This window comes from Narcine bancroftii, chromosome 3 (assembly GCF_036971445.1).
Source record: "Narcine bancroftii isolate sNarBan1 chromosome 3, sNarBan1.hap1, whole genome shotgun sequence".
NCBI lineage: Eukaryota > Metazoa > Chordata > Chondrichthyes > Torpediniformes > Narcinidae > Narcine > Narcine bancroftii.
Window position 1 is genome coordinate 33,310,007 of NC_091471.1, and position 21,939 is coordinate 33,331,945.

Genomic DNA, 21,939 nt, shown 5'->3' on the forward strand with positions numbered 1-21,939 from the left:
TTGAGTATTCCCAGCCTGACTGTTGAGAATTCCCAGTCTGACTGTTGAGTATTCCGTCTGACTGCTGAGTGTTCCCTGCCTGACCTGTTGAGTATTCCCAGCCTGACCTGTTGAGTATTCCCAGCCTGACTGTTGAGTATTCCCAGCCTGACTGTTGAGTATTCCCAGCCCGACTGTTGAGTATTCCCAGCCTATTAAGTATTCCCAGCCTGAACTGTTGAGTATTCCCAACCTGACCTGTTGAGTATTCCCAGTCTGACCTGATGAGTATTCCCAGTCTGACTGTTGAGTATTCCCAGTCTGACTGTTGAGTATTCCCAGCCTATTGATTATTCCCAGCATGACTGTTGTGTATTCACAGCCTATTGAGTATTCCCAGCCTGTCTGTTGAGTATATCCAGCCTATTGAATATTCCCAGCCTGACTGTTGAATATTCCCAGCCTGACTGTTGTGTATTCCCAGCCTGACTGTTGAGAATTCCCAGTCTGACTGTTGAGTATTCCGTCTGACTGCTGAGTGTTCCCTGCCTGACCTGTTGAGTATTCCCAGCCTGACCTGTTGAGTATTCCCAGCCTGACTGTTGAGTATTCCCAGCCTGACTGTTGAGTATTCCCAGCCCGACTGTTGAGTATTCCCAGCCTATTAAGTATTCCCAGTCTGACTGTTGAGTATTCCCAGCCTATTGAGTATTCCCAGCCTGACTGTTGAGTATTCCCAGCCTATTGAGTATTACAGCCTGACTGTTGAGTATTCCAAGCCTATTGAGTATTCAAAGTCTGACTGTTGAGAATTCCCAGTCTGACTGTTGAGAATTCCCAGTCTGACTGTTGAGTATTCAAAGTCTCTGTTGAGAATTCCCAGTCTGACTGTTGAGTAATTCAGCCTGACTGTTGAGTATTCCCAGCCTGACCTATTGAGTATTCCCAGCCTGACCTGTTGAGTATTCCCAGCTGACCTGTGAGTATGTTTCATTTTTCAGCATCTGTAGCATTTTGCTTTTCTTATTGTAGAGCTAAACTTTGGAGTTTATCTGTTCAGCACACAGCGCCTCCAACAGGAGAATAGCAGATTCAGCATTCTCCCTCATCTTCTAATTCTGACAACAATAATGGGTTTCTTCTCATATATATTGTACATGGTGTATATGTACTGAAATTCTTATTGCTGCGGCCACATAGGTACTTTGGTTAAAAGAAAAGCAGCTACAAAACTATAAAATAACTGAAATTAAAAAGTGATAATAAAAACAAAAGACAGCTAAATAATAAATATTCAGATTTACCATAATGCAAGAAAAAAAAGTGGCATTGCAGCCTGTCCTTTTTGTGGTGTCAAGGAATTTTCAAAGATCAGTCTTCTGAACCATAATGTTGACCCTTTTATTTGTCCCACAAGTATAGCAAGGGGCGGTTCAAGAGCCTAATATCTGTTGGAAAGAAACTGTCCTTGAGGTGCTAGACCTTTGGCTTCTATTCCTTCATTACAAATTCCTTCCTCAAATGATAAACTTCTTTGAATGAGGCCAAATTTTGGCTTATTTCCAAAGATGAATGTTTATGTTCCCACATGTACACCCAGATCATTGGAAAATCTATTCGGCTTCCACCTTGACTTAAAAAAAATAATAATATTTTCAATGGATATAGCTGAGAAGCCGCTATAAAAGGAGACAGGTTTTGTCAAGAATGTCGTATTTTTGCATTTAATTGTAATCAGATTAAATGATGTTGTTAATCAAAACATCATTTTGCCATGTACTTCTTGATCAAATCCTAATTGAAAGTTAGGGGAAGGAGGGGGCTGAGGTTATTATGCTACTGTAGAATATGTCTTTTCTGAAACAAAAATTGGAAAACTTGGCCAGGCAGCATGTGTGGAAAGACCAACATTCAATGTTGTGGGATTGCAACCTGGGAAAGAGAGCAATGCAAGTCAGTTTGCAGTAGGAGGGAATCTTAGGAAGGGATGTGGAGAACAGACAGGAAAAAAAAACAGGAAATGCAGGGAATACTCCACCGACCGGGCCTCACCTGTGGGAAGAGAGACAAGTTTCAGGTTTCAGGTCGAGAACCCTTCAATTGACCTGAGAAAGAGAGAACTAATTCATTAATAATATGGATGATAAATATTTATTAAAGTTTGGGAAACATCCAGACATACAATCACATCCCTGCAACAAAAAAAAAAATCAGTTCCCTTCCATGTCAGCCAAAAGGGTGTGTGTCCCCATACTACACGATCCTTTACCCTCAGCCCTTGTCCTATACATTCCACTACACCACATTCTAACTGAATGACAAGTACAATTAATTTCTTTGAAAGCAACTTAGAAGGAAAGGCCAAAGAAAATTACATTTTCAGGGCTTTTTTGCAGCTTCAGGACATCTTAAAAGCAACATCATAATTTGAATTGTGGGAGCATACCAACTAATAGATGTACATCAAGATTCCACCAACTGCTATGTGGTATGGACCAAATAATTTCCTTTAGCTATGTGATTGAGGGATATATATTTGCCAGTTCACCTAAGCCAGCCATCAAGCTTCTAGTGCTGGTAGCAGCTTTACCTCAGTTAAACATTAAGCAGGTCTAAACATTAAACTTGGCACTGGGACATGAGCACATGGCTCATTAACTTATGAGTCGTCCTTGTCATTAAAGGGTTATGCTTGGCTTTGAAGGATGTTTTTTTAAATTATCATTCACCTTCGTTACTTTTGCTACAGGCAGCGACTCCCAATGTGATACAAATCAACAGCCACTCCCCAGCAAATAAGTGCCCGATTGGTGAGAATAAGTGGTCAATTCCATCTAACCGGGAAAGTGCCATGAAGGACCTGCCTGCTCCTGCTCTGTAGTACCACTTCCGATTAGGAGACCTCTTCAGGCAACATGGCGGAACATTCATAATAGCATAGCCAGCAATATTCTCCACGCCCTGGCCCAGGGCACTGATGGTCAATGGAGCACGGTTTATGGCATGGTGAGATAAATTGCACATCACCAGCAAGTCAGTGTAAACAGGAAATGTGGGAGGCACGTGCAGATGTTCAGTCTAGTTGTTCCTGAAATTACAAGAAATCTTTTCTAGACCATCTTCTTTTAAACACTTTCTTTCAGGATCTTGAAAGATGCAAGCATTTACAGAACATTTTGTTAAGATAGAAATATAATTAAAATAGCATTCGAGAATTATATCCTTTCTGTGAAGAATGGTGCAGGAGACCTATTAGATTGGTACTGGTTCAAAAGGCCATGTGCTCATTGCATGGAGGGGATTAGACAATTTAAGGGTGGCCATTGCCTCTTGAAGAGGGAGGCATTCTTCCTGGAGGCAGAAAGGAAACTGATGGAAGGAACAAATAAACTAAGATGAAGCTTCTATTTAATATCAACTTTACTATCAACAGGATGATCCAAATTTCAATCAATGAAGTACTTCAGCGAAGCAGTTCATTTAGTGACATTAGAACCATGAAAGCTAATTTGTATGTTTCCAAAAACAATATTGATACAGAGATGATGATCTGTTGGTTAAGAATAACTGTTCATCTGGACACTGGGAAATTTCTCCTTTGAGGACATAGGTCTTTTATAATCTAACCGGGAAAATGCCATGAAGGACCTTTCCTTTCAAAGAACAATACCTTTCCTAGTGTCCACAAACAACCTAATGGAGGAACTCAGCAAAGCGAGAAGCATCAGCGAGGCATATGGTCAATATTTTGGACTGGCACCCTTCATCTCAGATTGACAAAGGCTTCTGAACCATAATGTTGACCCTTTTATTTGTCCCACAGATGCTGTGACCCCCTGAGGTCCTCCAGCAGATTATTTGTTGCATCAGGCTCCAGCATCTGCCTTCTCCACGTGAATCCAACCAACCCCCCAACCACCATTTTTTTAGGCGCCTGCCTACATATTTTTCATACCTTGATAAAGGGCAAAAGCCCAAAACATTGGTTATGTATCTTTATCTTTGCTTATATAAAATACACTGTTTGACTAGCTGAGTTTCTCCAGCATTGTGTTTTTACTTGTTATAAACACATTCTCGTTCCAGAAGGGCGTTGGGGCATTTCATTATTTATTTACTCTTCATGATGTAGACCTTGTTGGAAAAGCCAGCATTCATTGCATAAATTGCCCCAGGCTTGCTTAGCCATATCTTTGTTGACCACGTGGCAGTAAGTCTGGAATTACATTCTGGCCAGACTGCGATGAAGGCAGATTTTTTCCCTTGAGAGCATCAGTAAACCCAGGGTGGGATTTCACAAAAATTCACTGGTTTCATGGCCAGTATCACTTCAGATGTTTTACATTTAGAACTCCAGATCATTAACTCTTTAAATCTGACAGCTGCCAATGTGGGGTTTGAACTTGGGTCTCTGGTAATTTAACCATTGTGCCATCACAGTACATACCACACCAGCCTAACTAGAGCAGGCTAGGCCTATCTTCCCATTCCCACACCAACTGGTCTGTCCTCAGCCCCTTCCACTGCCAGCGTCAGGTCAAACACAGATGGAAGCACCTCTTATTCCTACTGGGTAGCCTGCAACCCATTGAATCCCTCAATTTCTGGTCACCCAAATCATAACCCCCACCCCACACCCTTTTAAATCCCCTCCTCACTCCTGTTCTACGCAAGCTTTCTCACACATCAGACTCTTTTTCTTTTCTTGCTCTGATGCTGTTTGACCCACTTTCTTCCAACAAATTCCAGCATCTGCAGTCTCCTGTGTGTCTTCTTTCCAAGTTGTCTCTCTCTAGCTCTCATTATATTGGCCATCTACCTCACCTACTCCATCCACCCACCACCACACACACTCCTCCAACTGTATCTCCCCTTCCATCTACCCACCACCACACACACTCCTTCCACTATATCTTCCTCCTTCTCCATCTACCCACCACTATACACACTCCTCCCACTGTATCTCCCCCTGCTCCATCTACCCACCACCGCACACACTCCTCCCACTGTATTTCCCCTTCTCCATCCACCCACCACCACACACACTCCTCTCACTGTATCTCCCCCCTTCTCCATCTACCCACCACCACACACACTCCTCCTACTCTGTCTACTCCTTCTCCATTCACCCACCACCACATACACTCCTCCCACTGTGTCTACTCCTTCTCCATCCACCCACCACCACACACACTCTTCCTACTGTGTCTACTCTTTCTCTATTCACCCACCACCACACACACTCCTCCCACTGTGTCTACTCCTTCTCCATCCACCCACCACCACACACACTCCTCCCACTGTATCTCCCCCTTCTCCATTTACCCACCACCACACACACTCCTCCCTCTGTATCTCCCCCTTCTCCATCTACTCACCACCACACACACTCCTCCCACTATATCTCACCCCATTTCATCCACCCACCACCACACAAACTCCTCCCACTTTATCTCCCATACTCCATCTACCCATCACCACACACACTCTTCCCACTGTATCTCCCCCTACTGCATCTACCCACCACCACACACACTCCTGCCACTGTATCTACCTCCACCCCCACAGTTTCCATCTGCCCACCATTCCTCCCTGATTTGGTTCCACTGTTTCCTTGCCTATCAGATTCTATGAAATGCAGGCCTCTGATGTCTCCAATTACTACCTCCCAGCACCTTTCCACCCTACCTGTATCTATTTGACTCTCATCTGACCAGCTCCTGCCTCAATTCAAAACCCCTACCCCCCCCCCCCCCCCTCTTCACTTCTCTTGGCCATTTCCCCTCTCTCCTTTCAGTTCAGATGTAGGGTTTTGGCCTGAAATGTTAGCTGTCCATTTCCTTCCACAGTTGCTGCCTGACCCATTGAGTTCTCCAGCAGCTCTTGCTCTATCTGGTCTCCTATGATGAAGAAACAAGACCAAGGGCAGGTTGGTGATTTGTTACCTTGAGGAATAGTTTGAATGATGCAGTTTTGAATAAACACCTCTACCAGCCAGAAATCCTGGTGGTCAGTCCCAATCTCTGTAGTAAGAAAGGTTGACCCCACAATGAGATATAGGTACACAATGACAACTATAGAGAGGTCAGAGCTCCATTGTAAAAATCCTCCTGATTGACCTTGGCAGTTGAAGCATTTGTTGAATATACTGGCATGATAATGATTCTCAAAATTCTTACAGCTTCCTGATAGGAGCCACAGGCTTGGCTGAAAATGACAAACCTTGCCATCCAATAGCCAGGCAGCATGCAGGACCTATGCTCAAGGAATGAATCATGACTACAGCTGGCACAGACTTGCACTGCCTGTCGTCACCAACAAGCGGGACATTCAGTGAATAGAATCCCCTTCTCTCAAGAAAACAGTTGATGAATAGGTTACCATTCCTCCTTGGGGAAGTCCACCATGAAACAAAGCTGAACTCTCCTTTAACTTGTCATTGTTATGTCCAAAAGGAAGGTAATGTAATGGGGCAGGGAGTTTTGACCATACTGAAACAGCAGTGAACAGCAGAGGGCAGAGTCCCCTGATGCCACTTGTTGAGACTGGAACAGCTTGACAACTGAACCTACCCAGGATCGATTCACAGCGTAGTGAAGTTGCTGATAGTGAAACCCTGACTCTGCTCCTCAGTGATGTCCAAGAGCCTGCTGGACATGCTGAAGATCCAGGTTAGGTGTGGCCTCCTGCAGGAAGGCCTCCTCCTCCTTCTCCCTCCTCTGTGTTGTAGCATCTGTTTCCTTTGTCTTCAGTAACTGCTGGAAAGGTGGAAGAAAGGAGCCCAACTCCAGCAAACCTGAGCAAGACTGGAACCATTGGGAGCAAAGATCACAGCAAAGATAACCAGCAGCCCAAATGACAAACTAGAAACTGAATATATGCCTGGAAGGGTCTTTTATCATTCAATATTTATGAGGCAAGGGTAGACTGACACTTAATAAGGGGTAAAACGTTGGGCAGAAATAATAGGTTGCTATTAGAGCAGCCATGAAGTTATGAAAAGCCAAAGAACATAACCACATAAGAACTAAGACAGGAGGAGGCCATCCAGGCCTTCAAACCTACTCTGCCAGCACCTTCTCCCAAGACTTGTTCCGTAACTGTTGTTTAATGTTTGTCAGAAATCTATCAATATCTGTTTGGAATGAACAAAATTTTCTATCTGGGTTGGAAGTCCCAAAATTTACCAACTTTTGAAAAATGTCTCCTATTTCAGTGCTACCCATTATTGATTTCACTATTTACACCTTCAAACAACTCCAGTAGATTACTCAAGCATCATTTTCCCTTCATGTCGACTCTGCTCATTTTGATTAATATTTCCAAGGTACTATTTCATCCTTCAGCATTTTCCTTTTCACTGAAGTTAGTGGAACTGGTAGGTAGTTCCCTAGTTTTTTTCTCCCTTCTTAAAACATGGTCACATTTGCTATCCTTCACTCCAAAGGAACAATTGCAGAAGATGGCAATCAGAGCAGCCACCATCTCAATCTTTGCATCTCATAAACTTCTCGAGTTCTTCTTTGACAAAAAGTTATCTCTTTCAGTTCCTTGTTTTCACTAGATCCTCGAATATCTTTGCAAGATTGTGCATCTTCTTCCACGAAGAAAGATGCAAAATACAGTTTTTTTCATTCCTCCGCCATTTCTTTATACATTCTCCTGTCTCTATCTGTAAGGAGCCCCCCACGTGCTCTAATTAGACTTCTTTCTACAGACTGATGAAAATTCTTATGGCCCATCTTTCCATTTCTTAAGTTTATCCTCACATTCAGACTTGCCTGCATTGGTACTTTATTGCCGGCTTCTGAAATGCTTTTAGTCCCAATAAGCTACAACTATTCCTGGCAATTTTATAAGATTTAATGCTACCTTTAGTATTGCTGGTGAATCAAGGAAGACTCTCTTTTGCTTTTGGGTTTTGTGTTTTGGAGGAACATATACATTCTGCAACTTGTGCTTATTTCTTTAAATACAATGTATCGTCTATCATTCAATGTAATTCATTTAATGTAATGTCATTCAGTATAAATGAAGATAAGTGTCAATGCTGGATAGAAAGGCAGAAAGATCTCACAACTCTCAGCAGGTCAGACATCTGTGGAAAGAGAAACAGAATTTATGATTAATTTATGTTTACTTTGCATCTTTCAATGTATTCTCTCAAAGCTCAATTGCCAGCCCTAAGTTGCCTGCTTCTTCGTTCCTTAATTTACATGTTTGCATGTTTGTGTTGGACTGACTGCGGAATTTTATCAAATGGAAAACTATTTTACTTTTGAATGTGAACATTATCTGACATTACATTGAATAAATTACAGTGAATGATGTATTTGAAAGTTGTATAAGCACAAGTTGTTGAAAAAATATGTTCCTCCAAGGCACAAAACTCAGAACCAAAAGAGAGTCTTCTTTGACTAATGAGCAAAACTAAATGTAGCATTAAATCTTCTAAAGATTACCTACAGCAGTTTTTAGTGCAAACTAAAATGAATGGAGATATTCTTGGATCTTCCTTCTTCTGTTGTAGGGCTGATAGTTATCAGAAAATTCAACAAGATATTGATCAGTTCCAGATATAGACAGAGAAATGGCAGATGGAGTTTAATCCAGACAAGTGTGCAGTGTTGCCATTTGGGAGGTCAAATGTAAGGCATACATATGTAGTCAATGGCAGGACTATTAAAAGCTTTGAGGTATAAAGGAATCAGGGTGTCCAGGTCCATAGCTCATTGAAAGCAGCAGCATGAGTCAATAGGATGATTAAGAAACCATATAACCATATAACCGTTTACGGCGCGGAAACAGGCCATGTCAGCCCTTCAAGTCCACACCTGTTCACTAGAACAACTCCACTAGCTCTCGACCCTCCCGCTCTCCACCCATAATCCTCCAATCCTCTCTCATCCATGTACACATCCAACCTTCTCTTAAATGACAGAAGGGACCCTGCCACAACTATCTCATTCGGAAGATCATTTCATTCTGCCACCACTCGTTGTCTACGTTCCAATGAATAAAGTCCTAGTCTCCTTAATCTCTCCCTGTAATCCAGATGCTGTAAGCCAGGCAACATCTTTGTAAACCTTCTTTGCACCCTCTCCACCTTATCTATATCCTTTCTATAATTTGGAGACCAGAATTGAGCAAACCAGGCCTCACCAATGCCTTAAACAGCCGCATCACTTCCCAGCTCCTATACTCTATACTAAGATTTATGAAGACCAGCATACCATATTCCTTCTTAACCACCTGTCTACATGGGAATCCACCTTCAGTGAACTCTATACCATAACCCCCAGGTCCCTCTACTCCTCTGTGTGCCTCAATGCCCTCCCCTTAACTGCTTATGTCCTATTCTGGTTATTTTTTTACCGAAATGCAACACCTTGCACTTGTCTACATTGAATTCTATCTGCCATCTTCAGCCCACTCTTCTAAACAAACCAAATCTTTCTGTAATCCAAGAAAATCTACCTCACTATCCACCACTCCCCCTATTTTCGTATAATCCGCATATTTGCTTACCCAGTTAATCACACCCTCCTCTAAATCATTAATATAAATGATAAACAACAAGGGACCCAGCACTGATCCCTGAGGCACCCGCTTGTCACAGGCTTCCAACCTGACAGACATTTGTCCACCATGACTCTCTGCTGTCTATCTTCCAGCCACCTCTGAACCCATGTCACAATCTCTCTACTAATTCCTGGTGCCTGAACCTTCCTCATTAACCTTCTATGTGGAACCTTATCAAAAGCCTTACTAAAATCCAAATAGATCACATCAACTGCTCTACCTTCATCCACCTTTTTTGTCACTTCCTCAAAAAACTCAACAAGGTTCGTCAAACATAACTTTCCTTTTACAAACCCATACTGGGTGCCCCTAATCAATCCCTGCCTATCCAGATATGTGTTATATACCATCATGAAGAATACCCTCCATAACCTTCCCCACCACCGATGTCAAACTTACTGAACGATAATTACTTGGCCTACACCTAATGCCTTTTTTAAACAACAGAACTACATTTGCAACCCTCCTGTCCCATGGTACCACCCCCTCCTCCAGTGATCTTTGAAAAAATCACTGTCAGTGCCCCTGCCATTTTGTTCCCTGACCTCCCTTAAAGTCCTGGGAAAAATCCCATCAGGACCAGGAGATTTATCCACATTAATTGACCCTAGAAGCTCCAATATCCTTGCTTTACTAATCCCTATCCTCTCCATAACTAAGCCCTTTGCCTCTCTTATCTTATATAGCCCAATGTCCCTTTCCCTTGTGAATACGGATGAGAAAAAAATTGTTCAATATTTCTTCCATCTCATACAGTTCCTGACATAGTTCACCGTTCTCATTGGGCGAGGCAGTAAATACAAAAGTACAGCAGTCATGTTGCAGCAATATAAGAATTTGGTTGGATGGAAGACTGAGTGTAATTCTTTGGAAAGGGTACAGAACAGCTTTATCATGAGGTGCCTAGTTTAGAGGATACGTGTCTTAAGGAGAGGTTGGACAAATGTGGGATGCTTTGTTTGGAAGGTTGAAGGGGTGACCTGATAGAAGTTTATAACTTCATGAGAGGCATTCTGTGTGGACAGTTGAAATCTTTTCCCTGGGGTAAAAGCATCACACATTAGAGGGCATGCATTGAAGGTGAGGAGGAGTAAATTTACGGGAGATGTATGAGGCAAATATTTTACACAGAAAGTGGTAGGTGCCTGGAGTGGGTTGCCAAGTGTAGAGATGGAAGCAGATGCAATAATATCAATTAAACAGTTTCTACATTGACATATGAATAAATAGTGAGTGTGGGGCGCTGTTTGACCGAATCAGACACACACAAGGTAAAGACTGAACAACAGGCTTTAATCCACAAAAACCTCCACAGAGCCAGGCTGGCTGTGGCTGCAGTAACACAGTGTGAGGCCTCAGGAGGCCAGCACAGGCTTATATCCCGGAGGGAGATTGACACCCGACTGGGTGGGGCTTGATCCAATCAGGCCGACTAATTGGCAACCGGCCCGCTGTTGTCCTGTCCCCTTACACTCCTGCAGCTACGGACGTTTCCCCCTGCAGTAGGCTGGTGGTGTACCACCACAGAGAGATTTTTTATCATGTGCAAGCAGCAGAATTTCATTTTCATTTGGACATCATGTTCGAGACAGAGATGTGAGCTAAAGGGCCTGTTCCTTTACTGTACTGTTCTGTGTTCTATGTTCTATGTTTATTCCCCTGAACTTCTTTCACCCTGTCATTTCCTCACAACATTGTCTAGTAGGTCTGCAGAACTTTGTCTGATCATTTGATTTTTGGATTGGGAGTCTGGAGTCTGGAGTCTTGAGTTCTCACTTGGAAGCTCAATGTTAAGCTTTGATTACATTGGACAAGAATCAGTGGGCATTAATACTAAAAAAAGGTCTTCCTTCACTCTCTATGTCTCTGGGCTAATAGCTACATTCTTGCATGCTTCCAATGAAGCCACACAGATTCAGTAGCAGGACACACTCTGTTGGACCAGCAGGATGGGTTTTGCCAGTTATTGCTAACCGTGCATCTTGGCGCCTCACAGTTCGGTGGGCAGTAACCTCCTTTGAAGAAGACCGCAGAGCCCACCTCACTGACAAAAGACAAAGGAGGAAAAACCCAACACCCAACCCCAACCAACCAATTTTCCCTTGCAACCGATGCAACCATGCCTGCCTGTCCCGCATCGGACTTGTCAGTCACCAACGAGCCTGCAGCTGACGTGGACATACCCCTCCGTAAATCTTCGTCCGCGAAGCCAAGCCAAAGAACACTGGACAACAAAGATTTTGTTCCTGAACATTTTTGGGTGGATTTTGGGCTGCTGATCACCAATATTACCGTAAGATTTTCCTATCACATACTGTGTTTCACTTAAAACCTATGAAGTGCAATATGTCTTTGAAAATTCATTTCCTGAATTCTTTTTTTTTTTTTTTTTTTTTTTTTTTTTTTTTTTTTTTTTAAATTTAAGACAGTGACGAACACGGGGAAAGGTTTCAGCTGGACATTGCCACAATGACAAAATGGTATCAGGTCAACTGGAATCTATCAATGCTGGCCGACTAACCCGATGGTTCACTGACACTAGAGGCATCAGATATTCAGCAGCAAAGTTTTTTTAGGTCAGGTGAACTAGCGCAATGTGTCAGTATCATTATGCAATTAAAAATGCTCATGTCAATAAAAATTAATTTATTGTTTCTCCAGCTTCCTACGTGATACAGGAAATCTGAAAAATATCTTTGTGTTCAGCTTGGGGTTGTCTATCATAACCCTCCAATTTTTTTTTACAGGAAGCAAAACTTTTGAAAACTTTTGTTGTCCAGTGACTATGTCAGGCTTGGCAGGATTCTCAGTTAAAGTCCATAGATGTCTGGAAGGAGGCTGAGTGAAACTTTGCCATCTCTGAACTCAATGATCAAGCTTAATTACTTCTTCCTCTGCGTGACCCACAGCCTCTCTCAGCCACAACTTTCTGACTATACCCTGGCTGGGTTTTAATTTAATTAAGCATAAGTAATATTAATAAATAGTGAGGTCCAATCCCTCAGATAATTTTTTTCTCTGAAATGGATGACTATTGGGAGATCCACACTATTGCGATAATGCCAGATGCAGTAGATGACCCCGCAGATTCACAAACGAAATGTTGCTTCCCTTGGAAGGACGGTTTAGGGCCCCAAATGGTGGTGAAGGAGGAGGTGTGGGTGCAAGTGCAGCACCTTCTGCGGTCATAGGGGTAGGTGCCGAGGGAATGATTGGTGAGAAGGAAGGAGTGGATGAAGGAGTCATGGAGGGAGCGGTCCCTGCAGAAGGAAGAGAGAGGAAGATGTGGAGGAATCACATCTATATATAGACATAAATATGTACCTGTTCCAAATCCCTAAACTCTAGCCATTTTCTCTCATTATACAGACAACCTGATCTAAGTCTAATACTTACACTTTACGACAAATGTGGGTGGCATAGTGGTTAGCACAACACCTTTACAGTGTGGGCGATTGGGACCTGGCTTCGAATCCAGCTCTGTCTGTAAGGAGTCTGTACGTTCTCCCCATGCCTGTGTGGGTTTTCCATGGGGGCTCCGGTTTCCTCCCACTGTTTGAAATGTACCGGGGGGGGGGGGGGTGTGGGTTAATGGGGTGTAAATTGGGTGAGAAAGATTCGTGGGCCAAAATGGCTTGTTACCGTGGTGTATCTCTAAATTTAAATTTAAATTTAAAACAATTTTTAAAAATCCCGATTTATGGGTAAAATGTTTGACAACTGTTCTGAATGTTCTCTAAAACATCTTCCGAATTTCAGCCTGATTTAGCAGTATCATTTAGAGATTTTAATAAAACTACTGCAAGAAATCTAGAATTACAGTTTGTTGGAAATATGTAGCTCTTAAGAAAGACAGGCAAACTAGTCTATCATGGAGGTATAATGCAGAAAAGGTAAAAACCATCATTTACTAATAGGGTGCTAATAGGGGTGTATTACAGACCACCAAATGGGCCAAGAAAATTAGAGGAACAAATTTGTAGGGAGATAACGTATATGTGTGAGAATCATAAGGTAGTGATCATGGGATATTTTAACTTCCCTGACATTGATTGAGATACCCATACAGTTAGAGGGTTCGATGGGCTAGAGTTCGTTAAATGTGTTCAAGATTGTTTTCTAAATCAATTAGTAGAAGAACCGACTCGGGACGGTGTAATACTAGATCTCCTGTTAGGGAATGAGCTAGGTCAGGTATCGGACATTAATGTTGGAGAACAAATGGGTCTAGTGATCATAACTCTGTTAGTTTTAGGGTAGTTTTAGGGAAGAGCAAGGAGGGGCCTAAAGTTGAGGTTCTGGATTGGAGAAGAGCAAATTTCGAAGGAATAAGAAGGGATTTGGGGAGTATTGAGTGGGCCAGGATATTTTCAGGTAAGGATGTAAATGAAAAATGGAGGATATTCAAAAAATAAATTTTTAGGGTACAGAGTAGATATGTCCCAGTGAGGATCAAAGGAAAGGCTGGAAGTCTTAGGGAGGCATGGTTTTCGAGGAATATTGGAAATTTTGTTAGGAGAAAAATGGAGATGTACAAGAGGTATAAAGAGCAGGGAGCTGAGAATTTGAAGGAGGACTACAAGGAGTGTGGAAAGAATCTTAAGAAAGAAATTAGAAAGGCCAAAAAAAGGCACAAAGAGGCTTTGGAAGACAGAGTAAAAATAAATCCAAAGGGTTTCTATAGGTACATTAAAAGTAAAAGATTAGTGAGGGATAAAATTGGACTCCTTGTAGATAGCGAGGGTAGGCTGAGTGAGAAGTCAGAGGAAATGGGGGAAATTTTGAATGATTTCTTTGCTCGGTATTCACTAGGGAAAAAAATATTGAACCAGTTGAAGTAAAGAAAAATAGTGGGGAGGTCATGAAGCATATAAGGATAACCGAGGAGGTAGTGATGACTGTGTTGAAAAAGATAAAGGTGGATAAATCTCCAGGACCGGACAAAATATTCCCAAGGACACTCAGGGAGGCTTGTGGACAGATAATGGGGCCATTAACAGAGATATTTAGGATGTCACTGGCCGCGGGGGTAGTGCCAAAGGATTGGAGGGTGGCGCATGTGGTTCCGCTGTTTAAGAAAGCGTCCAAATGTAAACCTAGGAATTATAGGCCCGTGAATCTGACATTTGTGGTGGGCAAGTTGATGGAAAATGTTCTGAGGGATGGTATTTACAAATTTTTGGAGGTACAGGGATTGATAGCGAGTAATCAGCATGGTTTTATCAGGGGTAGATCATGCTTGATAAATCTGATTGAGTTTTTCGAGGGGGTTACAAAAAAGGTTGATGAAGGGAAAGCTGTGGATGTTGTCTATTTAGACTTTAGTAAAGCTTTTGACAAAGTTCCCCACAGGAGGTTAGGAAAAAAGGTGGAGGCATTAGGTATAAATAAGGAGGTAGTGAAATGGATTTAGCAATGGTTGGATGGGAGGTGTCAGAGAGTAGTGGTAGAAAATTGTTTGTCCAATTGGAGGCCGGTGACTAGTGGAGTTCCTCAGGGATCGGTCCTGGGTCCACTATTGTTTGTTATATATATTAACGATCTGGAAGTAGGAGTGGAGAATTGGATAAGCAAGTCTGCAGATGATACAAAGATTGGTGGTGTTGTGGACAGTGAGGAAGATTACTGTAGACTAAAAGGTGATTTAGGAAGGCTGGAGGTGTGGGCTGAGAAATGGCTGATGGAATTTAATACAGATAAGTGTGAGGTGTTACATTTTGGAAAGGCAAATCTAAATAGGTCATATGCATTAAATGGTAGGCTATTGAGATGTGCAGAGCAACAAAGGGATTTAGGAGTGATGGTAAATAGTACCCTCAAGGCTGATACTCAGGTAAATAGTGTGGTGAAGAAGGCATTTGGAATGTTGGCCTTCATAAATCGGAGTATTGAATTGAAAAGTAGGGAGGTTATGATGAAATTGTACAAGGCATTGGTGAGGCCAAATTTGGAGTACTGTGTACAGTTTTGGTCACCAAATTATAGGAAAGATATAAACAAAATAGAGAGAGTGCAGAGAAGGTTCACGAGAATGTTGACAGGATTTCAGGGTTTGAGTTACAGGGAAAGGTTGTGCAGACTAGGGCTTTTTTCTCTGGAGCGTAGAAGATTGAGGGGGGACTTGATAGAAGTGTTTAAGATTTTAAAAGGGACAGACAGAGTAAACATGGATAGGCTTTTTCAATTAAGAAAGGGGGAGATTCAAACTAGAGGGCATGGTTTAAGATTGAAGGGGGAATATTATAAGGGGAACATGAGGGGAAATTTCTTTACGCAAAGGGTGGTAGGGATGTGGAATGAGCTTCCGGAAGACGTGGTCGAGGCGGGATCATTGGTTACATTTAAGGATAGACTGGATAGTTACATGGAGAGGAGAGGACTGGAGGGGTATGGACCGGGTGCTGGTCAGTGGGACTAGGAGGGTGGAGATTTGTTACAGCATGGACTAGTAGGGCTGAACTGGCCTGTTCTGTGGTATAAGTGGTTATATGGTTACATAATCACTTTAAAGGTTTGATTTACAAAGTTTCACCATCACCCGAGAAAAAGATCAGATTTAATATTGCAATGAGGAAATGGTATCCTTCAGTCAAAGAAGCACCTGGTGTTTCAACCCATCCCATCCACCTCAGTGTGTATTTGGTCCCATGTTAATTTCTTCATCTGAAAGTTGATTCTAACTGACAATAGCATTTCTTCACGTTACCGTAGACTAGAACTGGATGTGATATTCTTGTTGGTCTTTCAACACTGGGAGATGTCGATGTGGGAATGCTGTTGACTGGTACATTTACATGCTGCAGGAGTGAATGCTGAGGGACTCATTGAGGCTTGTTGCAGCCAATGAGAGGGTGGTGTTGGGAAGGGCCAGAGTCTGAAGTCCTTCCATTACCAATCATCCATTACCAGGTAAGTCACTCAGAGAGCAGAGGGGGAAGCAATGACAAGGTGCCACATTGGTGGCAATGATATAAATATAAATGAATGTAGCAATGTGCAGTGATGGAAATGTATGGATTTGAAACTAAGGATGAGAAGCAACTTTGAACGGGTGTCCTGTTTTAAATCGTTTATTGTGAATTAATTTCGGAATTTAAAAAAAGGATGTGTCTTGGTAATATCTCTTATTAGAGTTACAAGGGCATTGGCTTACAGCTCACTTGAGAGATTAGAGGTTTTTAGTCAGGGGTTGAACCTTAATTTAAGTCATGCTGCATCTGAGTATTAAGCTTTTGGGATGGGCAGAGTCGCCCTAGCAATGCTACTTGACTGACAGATTCTTCCTGCATTTCAGTTTTTATTTCAGATTGCAATATCTCAGTTTTAAGAACATAAGAAATAGGAGCAAGAGAAGACCATTCGGCCTGCTTATTTGTTTTCTGTTGTTTTAATCATGCCAGTTGAAGACTAACAGGGGAGTTCATTAAAATCCCTCATGCAGGATCAACAAAACAGATTATACCTGCAACATTTCTGATTATGAGAACTTATTGTGTACAAATTGACTCTGATTCTTCCCATAATTATAACTGGGAAAGCACTTAATTGACTGAGATATCTTAGACAATGAAGTGGTTTCCCAGAAGTAATTATAGACAAATTGAGGTCAAAAGGAATACCATATAAGAACATAAGAAATAAGAGGAGGAGTAGACCATCTGGCCCTTCGAGTCTGTTCTGCCATTTAATAAGATCATGGCTGATCTCGCTGTGGACTGGGCTTCACCTACCTGCCTTTTCCAATCACCCTTAATTCTCCTAATATGCAAAAATATGTCTGACTGTGTGTCTTGAATATATTTAATGGCACAACCTCTACTCCTTCCATGTGCAGAGAATTCCACAGATTCACTACACTCATGGAAAAATGGTTCCTCCTCATCTCCATCCTAAATCTACTCCCCCCAATTCTTGAGGCTCCATCCCGTAGTTCTAGTCTCACTTACCAGTGGAAACAACTTGCCTGCCTCTATCTGACCATCATCCTGTTCATAATTTTACGTGCCTCTATAAGATCCAACTGCCACTGATACGTAAACTGTCTCGACTTCCACTCTCACCTCACTCGTTCTAATCTCACCCCCTCGGTACACCCTGCTCTCCACTCTGCAGTCATCCCAAGCTCATCATCAAACCTGCTGACAAGGGTGGCACTGTTGTGGTCCAGCACCTTACCTCTATTAGGCTGAAGCCAAACAATAACTCTCCAACACCTCCTCTTACTTAACCCTTCAACAAACCTCTGTCTCACCCAGCTTCTCTCATACAGCTTCCAATGTCATTGTTTCCCAACCCCACACTGCCCGGTACTACCTCCTACCCAAGATCAACAAACCCATTTGTTCTGGTAGACTCATTGTTTCTGTTTATTCCTGTCCCACTGAACTGGAGTCCGCTTAACTCAACTCTGTCTTTCCCACCTAGGCCCCAGATATGCCTGCCTTTGCTGCTGCCTCAGGCACATTGACTTTATCCCCTTTGTTATCAACTTTCACCTTGTCCTCATCCATTTGGTCCCCATCTAGCAACACTCTCCCTTTCTTCGATCTCTCTGTGTCCATCTCGGGAAACAAACACTCAACAGACATCTTCTACAAACCCAACTCCCACAGCTATCTTGACTACATCTCTTCACACTATAAGGATTCCTTTTCTTTCTCTCAATTTTTCTGACTTCATTGTATCTGCTCCTAGGATAAGGTCTTCCATGCCAGATCATCCGAGATGTCATCATTCTTCAAAGAACATGGCTTCCCCTCTACTATCATCAACTCTGTCCTGGCCCCCTCCACCCCCACATTCAACAAACGCAGGAGCCCCATTGTCCTCACCTACCAACCCACCAAACCAAAGTATCATCCTTTGCCATTTCTGCCACCTACTACATGATTCCTCCACGTCTTCCTCTCTCTTCTTTCTGCAGGGACCGTTCCCTCCATGACTCCCTTGTCCACTCCTTCCTTCTCACCAATCATTCCCTCGGCACCTACCCCTATGATCGCAGAAGGTGCTGCACTTGCACCCACACCTCCTCCTTCACCACCATTTGGGGCCCTAAACAGTCCTTCCAAGGGAAGCAACATTTCGTTTGTGAATCTGTGGGGGTCATCTACTGCATCTGGTATTATTGCAGTGGTGTGGATCTCCCAATAGTCATCCATTTCAATTCCCCATCCCATTCCCTTGCCAAAATGTCTGCCCATGGTCTCATGTACTGCCAGATTGAGATCACCCACAAATTGGAGGAACAACACCTCATATTCTATCTGGGCATCTTGCAACCTGATCGCTTTAACATCGACCTCCATTTTTGTTAGGCCCCACTCCTCATCTATCCCTATGTCTCCTCTCCTCTAGCTCTGGTGCTCTCTCTCTCGCTTCTCCCTTCCCTCCCTGTCTCCTTCCCCCAGCTCAGCATTCACAAAGCCAAACCCGCTCCCCCATTCAATTCTCACCTTTTCTCTCTCCTATCCTCCTTCCATATCCAATTAACAGCTTCTGCCTGTTGGTCTGAGCTCCTCCCCTGCCTTCCTTTATTTCTCCCCAGCCTTTTAATTCAGACACCTGTCTGCTTTTATTCATATAGGTTATGTATCTTTACCTGCTCTGGATTTGTGAAACCTGCTAGATTTCTCCAACAGGTGTTTTTAATACAATCACTGTATCTGCAGACATTAGTGTTCAACTCTATAAAGATGCCCTCCCATTGTTTTGAATTCCAGTGAGTATAGTTCCCAGATGTACATGGTCTTTTTCTGTTTATTCTTCCAACCAAAGTCTCACAAGGTGGCATTGAAATTCCTAGTATGGGTCAAAGCAGAGCATAGAGATGGAATCACTTAATCACAGAAATCATTGTGGATGGAAAGAAGCCAGTTGGTCTATTTAATGGAGGAGTCCCATCAGTGCCAATAGAAACTGACCAACTGGTGAAACCATCCAGGGCAGCAACCAGCATTGCATTGGGTCCTCTGGCCTCTGACCCAGATGGGGCAGGAGGTGCATGATGAGGCGGTAGGTGGGATGCTTGGGAGACGAGGCATTCCCTCTGCTTTTTGTACACACTTGATGTATGACCTCAAGCTATTCTGAATGAACCTTCTTCATTTTGAGTGGTTATATATCAGGGATTCAAATAAGTCAAGTAAGGGTGTTATGTTTTATCAAAGAGGCTTTCAGAACATAATTGAACATATCTCCTGTCCTCCTGGAATCTCATGCCATGATGGTGCTGAGTGTGTGCAATGCTTTACCCTGCTTATCTGAGTCAAGGCACTGACATTGTTTCCTGCGAAGAGATTTGGAGGATTTTGCAGAGGTAACATTGATGGCATCCTCAGCATTGGTTCAATGTTGCTTTGTGATGACATCCAAGTTCTTTCTTAGGACTAGAGGTGGAGACAAAGTGTGGGGCTGATAGGTCTTGTCTTTGGTGAGCAGGTGGGGAGGATACTGAAGGAAGAAGGATTGTGGGACAGAAAGATCAAGGATGTGAGGCTGGGGAAAAAGTGGTGTGTGTGTGTGTGTGTGTGTGTGTGTGTGTGTGTGTGTGTGTGTGTGTGTGTGTGTGTGTGTGTGTGTGTGTGTGTGTGTGTGTGTGTGTGTGTGTGTGTGTGTGTGTGTGTGTGTGTTGACCAACTCATTTAAACCCATGTGTTAGTCAATGGACTATGGCTGACCCACTTTAAAAACAAATTGCATATGGGCAATCCCCTCTCCTAAGTATTGTTTCTGATGTGGAGCATTATGATCCTTATGAGCAGTCCCAACAGGGTAGACAAGATTGCAACCCTGCTTTCAACTGGGAATTCTTTACCTCTGGAGGCATCAAATTCAAAGGGTAAGTTGCTGGATATTTCTTCTTCAGGAAGGGCAAGTTGGACAAGGAAGACCCTTGAGAGGAGGGCTTTGGCTCTAAGAATAAGTTGGCCAAGAATCCCAGTGACCTCTTTAATGGTAACCATGAGTACATCTGAGCCCTCCAACTCACCCTTACATAGAACCAGCGTTGCGGTCAATATCACATAATCTCCAAGCCAGGAAAATAAGTTGCAGAGAAGCATTTTATCAAAAGAAAAGCCTTAAAATCCATTCATATGCAGACTTTAAAATAACAAAATATATCTCAGGATTTTGGTACAAAATTCAATGCAGCCTTATTTGGAGGTGACACTGTGGATAATCAAAGGCTTGGCCAAAGAGTTAGGTGTTAAGAAGAGTCTAATAAGATGTAGAGGAGGGGGTTTCTGGACAAAATTCCAGAATCTGGTCCCTTGGCAAAAGAAGGTATGGCCTCCAGTACAGAACAATTTATCATAAGGTAAGCAGGAAGAAATAACATGGTGTAATAACAATGCTGTAACAGTGCCCACAACACAGGTACAAATCGAGCGCTGTCTGCAAGGAGTTTGTATCTTCTCCCAGTGTCTGCATGGGTTTTTTCCGGGTGCTCCAGTTCCCTTCAATGTTCCAAAGACATACAGGGATAGTGGGTTAATTGGCTATAGAACCATAGAAGACTACACTCAAATAGATCCTCCAGCCCTTCTAGTCTGCGCTGAACCATTTTTCTGCCCAGTCCCACTGTCCTGCACCTGGGCCATATCCCTCCATACCCCTCCTGTCCATGTACCTATCTAAATATTTTTTAAATGTCAACTGAGTCTGCATTTACCATTTAAGCTGGCAACCAATTCCATCCTTCCACCACTCTGCGTGAAGTTCTCCACAAAGTTCCTTTTAAACTTTTTCTCCTTCTCTCTTAACTCATGTTCTCTAATTTTTAGTTACATAAGTACATTTGGGCAGCACGGATTCATGGGCCAAAGAGATAGGTTTATTGATAATTGGCAGGTATAGATGAGAGAGATGGACAAACCAAGGGAGAGAAGTTTAATTCAAGGTGTTTGTTGAATAGGAACAAGTGTTTATCAACTAGCAGAATAATAAGGATTGATGCAAGTTAGGACAGGAACAGCAGAGCTTTGGAGGAGTGAATGAGGGCAGTCCACAGGGAGCTTGTGTAATGATCAGTTGTAAAGATAACAAAGGTGCAGGTGAGGGCTTCATCATTTGGTGGGTGAGACAGAGATGAGGTTAAACAATGTAACTGAAGTTGGAATAGACAGTTCAAAATTCAGCTCAGGGCCAAAGTCTTGAATTGATGGTCTGCCTCAGTTACAGTCACATAAATGAAGATTTTGCCAGGTATCAAAGGTGATGGTTTATACCCTAATGTTTGGATGAAGGAAATTTATACTTGTCCAATACTGGCATGTTGAACAAGCAGTCTGTCAGTGTAAGACAGTGGAGATGTTGAGAGAGTGGTGGTGAGGTAAGGAGATGCGGTGACATAGGGAGGGGTGGTGAGATAGAGAA